General features: G+C 55.5%; 1 long non-coding RNA gene across 1 annotated transcript; it reads left to right on the forward strand.

The window, feature by feature from the left end:
• The first annotated feature begins 729 nt into the window (after nucleotides 1–729).
• Nucleotides 730–2,959, forward strand: LOC144366961 (uncharacterized). The gene is made up of 2 exons (XR_013426181.1): nucleotides 730–1,262; nucleotides 1,592–2,959. It is a non-coding gene; the product is annotated as an uncharacterized LOC144366961 (long non-coding RNA).
• Nucleotides 2,960–7,842: the final 4,883 nt, after the last annotated feature.

A 7,842-nucleotide genomic window follows, 5' to 3' on the forward strand; every position in this document is an offset into this window, starting at 1 on the left:
GCAGTGTATGAGTGTGCCTTTTTCCCCACATCCTCGCCAACACTTATTGTTGTTTGTCTTTATAATAGCTGCCATTCTGACTGGAGTGAGATGATTATCTGAGAGTAGTTTTGATTTGCGTTTCTCTGATTGCTAGTGATGATGAACATTTTTTCATATATTTGTTGAATAATTGAATGTCCTGAGAAGTGTCTGTTCAGGTCCTTGGCCCATTTGCTGACTGGGTTATTTGTGTTTTTGGTGTTTAGCTTTTTGAGCTCTTTATATACCCTGGAGATTAGCGCCTGTCTGATGTGTGAGGGGTAAAGATTCTCTCCCAGGATGTAGGCTCTCTGTTCACCTCACAGATTGTTTCTTTTGCTGAGAAGAAACTTTGTAGCTTGATGTCATCCCATTTACTGATTCTTGGTTTTAATTGCAAGTTTTTCTTTCATAAATAAATAAAGTAAAACAAGGAGGCTCTCCGGCCAGCGGCACACCAGGTCAGCCCCTTCCTGAGCCTCCCGGAGGGGACAGCCAGGGTGAGGGCCGCCTTGCGCTGGAGGCCTCTGCCCTGCCTGGGGGCCCGCGAGGACCCCCGGGGTTTGTCACTGAAATCCTTCTCGTTCGTTTCTCTTATCCAGAAAGAACCAGGCTTAAGTTTTGGGGTGCGAGGACACATTTCACTTAGGAGGCCTAGGCCCTGTGAGACTCAAGCAGAGACAAACCCCAGGTGACTGTCCCCCGCCCCCCACCGGGCCCCTGGTTTTGCTCCACCAGACCACATTATCACCTTGAGCTTTCCCGGGTCTGACGTCAGTGGGGCTGTTGTTGAATCCCGTGGTCCTGGGGGTGGGTGACTCTGGTCCTCAGAGACATAAAAGGCTGATTCAAGTTTTTGGCAAACTGTGACTTAGTAGCTATAATTCAATAATAAGGCTAAATTGTGGGTGAAAGTCTCCTGAAAACTTGGGCTGACTTTCCAGGAGCTACACCAGGCTCTTACTTCAGTGGCTCCGAGCTGATATAACTGGGACACAGGCAATAATCTTCTTAAAACCCCTTAATCTGGTAAGTTTTCTACAGGGTGGTCATATTTGAACACAGACTGGATGAGCAGCTCGCTTATATTACTTTGATAAAAAGCAACTAAAATAACGTGCACCGTCTTTAATTTTGCAGGACAACTTTTAAATTATTTGGGAAAACAAAGTGGAATTGAAAAACCAAACAGCTTTCACCGCTGACCTGGTTCAAAGTCGCGTACTTCATGCTCTTTCACGGTAGGTCTCGGTTTTCTTTTTCTTTTTCTGCAGGGTGCAGATGGCAGGAGGCAGGTGGCACCTCCTACCCCCCACACACACTCGGGCCAGTCGCACGGGAGGGTCACCATGGGGTGGAGAGAGCCAGCAGGACCTACCAGGCCGCGGCGTCTCCTCTGCAGGGCTCCTCTGGCGTCCTGCTGCCCCCGCCTGCTCTCCCCTTCAGAGACTGAGCCCCAGTCCCTCGCGGACGCCCTCCCACCCCCACTGCAGGCTGCTGAGGGAGGGGGAGACTCGGCCGCTCCATGGCGCCCGGGCCATGGCCGACACAGAGGATGCCCCTTCTTCAGGCAGATGGAGCCAGCTGCCACCAGAGCACCAGGGTTGCCACAGGTAGCCAGGGCCGCACTGCCCGTCAGCTGGGCCCTGCTGCAGCCACCATCATGCGCGGTCCTCGCGGTCCTTCCTGTTCCTACCAGTAAACCCAGGGCTGGCTTCAGCCTGCCCCGGCCACAGCGAGGTGTTGCAGAAGAAGCCTGTGGACAGGCCATCTCCTGGGAGCTCGCCACAGACCACTGAAGAGAGCCTCCCGCTGTGTGGTGCCCGGATTAAAAGGATGGAGAGCCTGGGGGCTGACCAGGCCGGATCATCCCGGGACAGTCAGCCCAGGAGGGAGGAGGAGGCATTATTAAGTCCATCTCCGTGTGGGAGCCATAGCTGGCCCCCCGCCCTTTCATCTATGTGGCCCATAAACTCCTTTTGAGCGAGACAGTCTGCAGTCCAAGAGTGCTGCCCAGTACAGCCGTCACGGTGGAGAAGGCCAGCCTCGTGGCAGAAGCTGATCACGTAGCGAACTCACCTGGGGTTTGACACGAGGGCCCTGGAGAAGGATTTCAGTTAAATAAATCAACCTCGTCAGCAGGATCCCATTTCCTCCGCCTTTTTTTTTTTCTGTGACATATGATGCACGCAACTGAAACGCACGACTGCCTGAACTTCCTGGGGATTGAAAACTGTTCTGGGCACAGCTGAGCCGTGTCAGGGACGCTGGCACGCAGAGCATGCGGGAGCCACCCTCCACCGTGGGCATGGACACTGCAGCCCTCCTCCAGAGCAGAGGGATCCTAGAGAAGCCCCTCTCAGGCCCTCCGCCTCCTCCCCAGAGCCTCGGAGGTCTCCTCCCGGGAGGACAAGGCTGCACAGGCCAGCTGGGTGATCTGCTGTGGGTCTGGACACTCTGGACGCCCATGTGTCCAAGGCATGGTCACCTGAGGCAGGAGCCTGGGAGAGGTGGGCCATGGGAGGTCTTGCAGACCCTCAGGTGTGCCCCTGAAGGGGGCGGGGACCCTGGCTTCCTGCCTTCCCTTTCCTGTCCAGGCTGTCAGGTGAGTCCTGTTGCTCAGAGCCGTGCTCCCCTCCTTAGTGTGCTGCTGCCTCACCACAGGCCACATGGCCAGCCACTCACGCACTGAAGCCTCCAAAACTGGGCCAAAATGAACCTTTCTTCTTTATAAGCTGTTTGACTCAGGAATTTGTTACAGTACCAGAAAGCTGACTAACACACTGGGCCCTGCTCATTACCTTGGGCCACACCCTTTGGTCCAATCACATTTCTGCATAGCTGTTCTTCATCTAGCCTAGGCATAAAAACAGAAAATACTCTCTGAGTCTTCAGACCTTCATTTCTGAAATCTCACATAAAACTCTGATTAGATAAATTTGTAATGCTTTTTATGCTTTTTTTTTTGGTGGTGATAGTGGTTATTATAAGAGTGTTGGCTGCGACACTCACGTCTTCCCTCCCCTAGGATGGCTGGGAATTACCCAAGGCACTAATGCCCCTGGTGCATTTCCTGTCCATCCATTGTAAATATCGCATGGGAAGTGGTTTGGGGACATCTTTTCATAGCTATTGGGAAGCCAATCCTCTAAAACTGTGTTAATAAGGACAACACCGAGCACATAGGTCAGGCGAACTTGCAAAGAAACAGAAATCGTGGACAACAGCAGAGTCCGCTGAGAAGGGTCGCAGTGAGCGGAGTGGGCTCTCGGTTGACAACCGCAGAGGTTTGCTCTTTGCTCCAGAAACACGCGGTGGAGGAGGGAAGAGCCGCCTGTGTCCCTGTGTCGGGAGGTGGGTGCAGGAGGGAAGAGCCGCCTGTGTCGCGAGGTGAGTGGGACTTGTTTCTTGGCTCCTTTGAGTTTTCGCATCTCAATTCCATGACTCTAATCTTTCATATGTAGAAACGCGAACTTTCACCCAAATTCACTCCCACCTCAGGTCTCTGTCGGGGCTGTCACCTCTCCCCACGGCCATCGTGGTAGTACCTTGGATTATGTTTATTTGAACCTGAAAAAAATTAAATCTTATGTTCCAAAGAGTAGAACCGCCTGAATGATTCCCAGGTTTAGCCCAAAGCTAAGTTCCTGTTGCTGTTCTTATTTAAACATCTGAGAGCTGAGGGCCCAGGTGGGGTGGACGGGGCAGGGCCGCGGCTCCTTCCCCTGGTCCCTTGGCTCGTTGTCCTGGGCTGAAGGACGCCGCCGTTGGCCCTGTGTTTGGGGGCGCGGACCCCTCCCTCCTGCGGTAATGGCGGACACACCAGCTCCGTGTTGTACCCCGATGAGCAGCACCTCTTCCCCTCCCCCTGAAAATCCCTCATCTCTAAAATGGCTGCCGCTGACACGGCCCCGACGCCCACCGAAGCTGCCTGTCGCCGGGGTGGAGAGGGGTCCGCAGCCTCACAGCCCTCACGAGAGTGGCGGTGAGGTGTGTCCCTGTCCTGCAGCCTCCCTGCGGCGCGGCTTCCTGCGCTGAAGACCAGGAGGGCAACCCACACTCCCAGCTCCCTGGCTCCCCGCTCCTTCAGGAAACTGAGGCCGCGGGGCCCCCATCACCCCCTCCCAGGGCATCCCCCAGTGCGCTGTCAGGACCGAGGTGGCAGAATAACGCACTCTCGGTGTCTTAGAAAGGCGCGGACGGGCCGCGGCAGAGCAGCCAAAATCCCAGGTACCTCAGAGATCTCTTGTCTCCCTGAGGAGTCTGGGCTCTCAGTGGCCCACATGTCAGTATCTTCATTCCAAAGTAAAAGACAGTGCGCTACACGCCCTGTCCCCTACACGCCCTGTCCCCTACCACGTGCATTTTACCCCATTTACAGAATAACCTCCAAGTTGAGTGACAGTCCAGAGGGACAGAAGGTTGGCCGTAAATCTCATCCCTCGTCTCTGGTAGACTGGTAGACGAGGACACTCTGTGGGCACTGTGGCAATGGGACAGTCACAGTAAGAGTGCCAAGGACTCAGGGGCACAGCTCCTGTCCTCTGGAGGCCTGCAGCCGCTCCGCACGCTCTGCTCGGTGGCCACTCACCAGCTCCCCATGGCAGCTGGCTGAGGAGGAGGCAGGCCGTGTTAGGGAAGCTTCTAGAAGACCTGCTGGTCGGGCTCTGCAGCCCCACCCAACAGTGTCCAAGGACAACTGGCCAGGAAAATGCCTGCAGGCGGCCGAGCCCTGGGAGGCGCTGGGATCCCAAGCCGTGGGCGTGGCTGATGGTTTGGAGTGTGAAGGGTGGTGAGGAGGAGCCTTGAGGAGTCCTGGAGGTGAGCTGGAGGCCTTGCCCTGGGTCAACGCCCAGCGGAGCCAGAGGTGCTGTCCACAGTCAGGCTGCCACCACCACCCGCTTCAGGGACCTGTCATTCCCTCTGCTCGGCCGGCCGTGCCCAGCTCAGTCAGGAAGCAAGAGGCTGCAGGTGGGGAGGCCCAGCTCCAGGAGCAGAAACCGAGGCTGAGCCCAGAGAGGGCAACAAACAAAGGCACAGGGCAGGCCGTTGCGCAGGGCCATTTCCACCACGGAGAGCTCTTCTTGTCCTCACCGGCCTTCTCGTGTTGCTTTTATGTGATGGGATTCGTGTGCAGAAGATGCTGGCTCACCAGCGAGGGCCTGCTGCAGTGTGGTGTGCCTGTGCCCAGGGCGCTGGAGGCCCTGGCTGCCATCCTCAGTACCCACCACCAAAAAAATCATCTTGACGTGTACCCCAGAGGCTCGTGTGCTAAAGAGCTGGTCCCCAATTCAGCCATGTGCAGAGGTGGGCTCTGGGGAAGGGGGTGGATCACCAGGCTCTGACCGTGCCGGTGGAGTGGCGGGTTGGTAAGTCCACTGCTGAATAGGTCATTATTAGACGGGGCTCAGTTGGAGGCAACAGAGCACTGGGGGGTGCCTTCCAAGGGCACAGCTTGTCTCTGGACCCACGCCCTCCACACTCTGCTAGGAGGTGCAGAGGTGGGTCTCACTGTGGCTTGACTCACATCTCCCACAACAGAGGGCCCGAGCGTCTCCTCATGACCTCGCTCACGGCTCACCTCTTGGCCTGGGTGAAACCCGGAGGCGGGCCCGTTCAGATGTGGCCCTGTGTCTTTGTGCAGAAGCTGTTGTTTCCTCTTTTGGATTCTGGAACACAAAGAAGTGTCAGTGGGAAGGTGGAGGAACCAGAGCATGGGGCGCTGCCCGCGGGAATGTCACGTGGAGCGGCCTCTGTGGAAGCTCCCCCGACACTGAGTGTGCAGGGACCTGTGATGCAGCAACTCCAAAGTGTAGAGAGCAGGACTCAAGAGGCCCTCGCGCACCAGCATGCAGAGCACACGCCGGCACTCCATGCGGGTGTCCGTCAGCAGACGCACGGATAGACAAATGCCGTGTACCCCAGAGGCTGGTGTGCTAAAGGGCAACACAATGTCATCCGTCCATAAAAAGGAATGAAATTCTGACGTACACTACAACATAAAGGAACCTGGAAACCTCATGCTATGCCAGGTGCCGCGGCTCACGCCTGTAATCCCAACCTCTCAGGGAGCTGAGGCAGGAGGATTGCAAGTTTGAGGTCAGCCTGGGAAATTTAGTAAGACCCTGTTTCAAAGTGAAATATACAAAGTTCTGAGCTGTAGCTCATTGCTAAAGTGTCCCTGGGTTCAATCCCCACAACCAAAGAAAATACCATGCTAAATAAAACAAGCAGACACAAAAGAGCAAATATTTACAGTTCCCCTTGAATGAAGAACCCAAAATATGCCCTGCCATTCAGAGAAAGAAAGTAGAGTAGAGGTCACCGGGGACTGTTGTGGGGAGGGGTGGCAGGGAGGAGGCAGGCTTAAGTGGTGCAGTTTCTGTTTAGTGGGATGGAAGGTTCTGGAAAGAATAGTGGTGCTGGCCACACATCACTATGAAGATACTTGATGCCACTGAATCACACGCTCACAAATCCTTAAATGTAAGTTTCATGTCACCTTTAGTTCGCCACGATTTTAAAAATCAAGAAATACTCCCGAAAGACAGTAGCCACATCATACAAGCAGGATCACCTGGAGACCATGCGTCTGGGGCCCCGGAAGGGCGTCTCACCAGGAAGGCCCTGGGCAGCAGTGGCACGGCGAGAGCCCAGAAAAGATGGGGTGACCTCGGAGGGGAGGACCAGAAAGGCCCAGGAGACACCTGGGATGGGCGGGGACAGAGGAGGAGTTCTACCCACTCGTCCTTTTCTTCCTTGTTGCTCGGTTAACCACCACTAACTCACTAGGTGCTGTTGATTTTATAACTTAGTCCCTAGAAAACAAGCTAAGCAAGTGGGACTGTGGCCAGTGGAAATGAACTTCACTCAGACTCTCCACGTGGGAGAGGTGGGAATGCATCTGCAGGAGGAGGAATCAGTGCCCATGCTGGTCAGGAGCAGATGCTGGCCCTTGGTATTTCCTGAGATCTGGATGGTCAAGTATGGAAGGAGAAACGGTGTCGAAGAGTACGGGACAGACCGTGGCAGGTGCTTAGAGCTGGCTCACCCAGTCTGCACCGTCCAAGCCTTCTGTAGCCTGACTGCAGTGCTTTAGCCACCAGATCCTCAACGCCCACCTGAGTGGGGAGCAGGTGCCAGGTATTGCAGGTGGGCAAGGGCTCCCTCCAGTCAGGGCAACCCGGGAGGGGACAGTGGAGCAGGCCCAGCAGCACTCATGGCAGGTGAGTGAAGGACTGGGAGGCACATCGTGATGCCCCTGAGTGCCCCTGGCTCTTCCTGGATTCACAGGGTGTGCACAAATTCTGGGAACAGCTCCTTCAGGACTGTGGCAGCCTCTTCCTGGGGCAAAGTGGTGGAGAAAGTGGCACCTGCCCCCGCAGTCTCCTTGTGCTCTCCTTGGCCTGGTCCAGATCAGCTCACCTCCGGCCAGCCCTCGGGGCTCCAGTCGACCTGGGCCCTCACCTCTGAGAACTGCCATTCGCTGGACACGGCATATCCTGCATTTGCCACCCAGGAGAAAGCTTTCCAGCACAAATGGAATGTTGGGGACATTTTATTTCACACGAAACCACAAACCAACCTCAGAGAAGTGATGTCGGGTGCACCTTGTTTCCTGAACGCCGTTCAAGTGAGACGTGGGGCCCAGTGGCACAGGCCTGTGATGCCAGGGAGCCAGGAGGCTGAGCGGCAGGATCACCAGCTCAAAGCCAGGCTCAGCCACTTGGAGCAACTTAGCGAGACCCTCTCCATAAAGAAAAAATAAAAAGGGCTGAGTATGGGGCTCAGTCGTTAAGTGTCCCTAAATTCAGTCCCTGG

Source organism: Ictidomys tridecemlineatus, chromosome 9 (genome assembly GCF_052094955.1).
Source record: "Ictidomys tridecemlineatus isolate mIctTri1 chromosome 9, mIctTri1.hap1, whole genome shotgun sequence".
Classification (NCBI taxonomy): Eukaryota; Metazoa; Chordata; class Mammalia; order Rodentia; family Sciuridae; genus Ictidomys; species Ictidomys tridecemlineatus.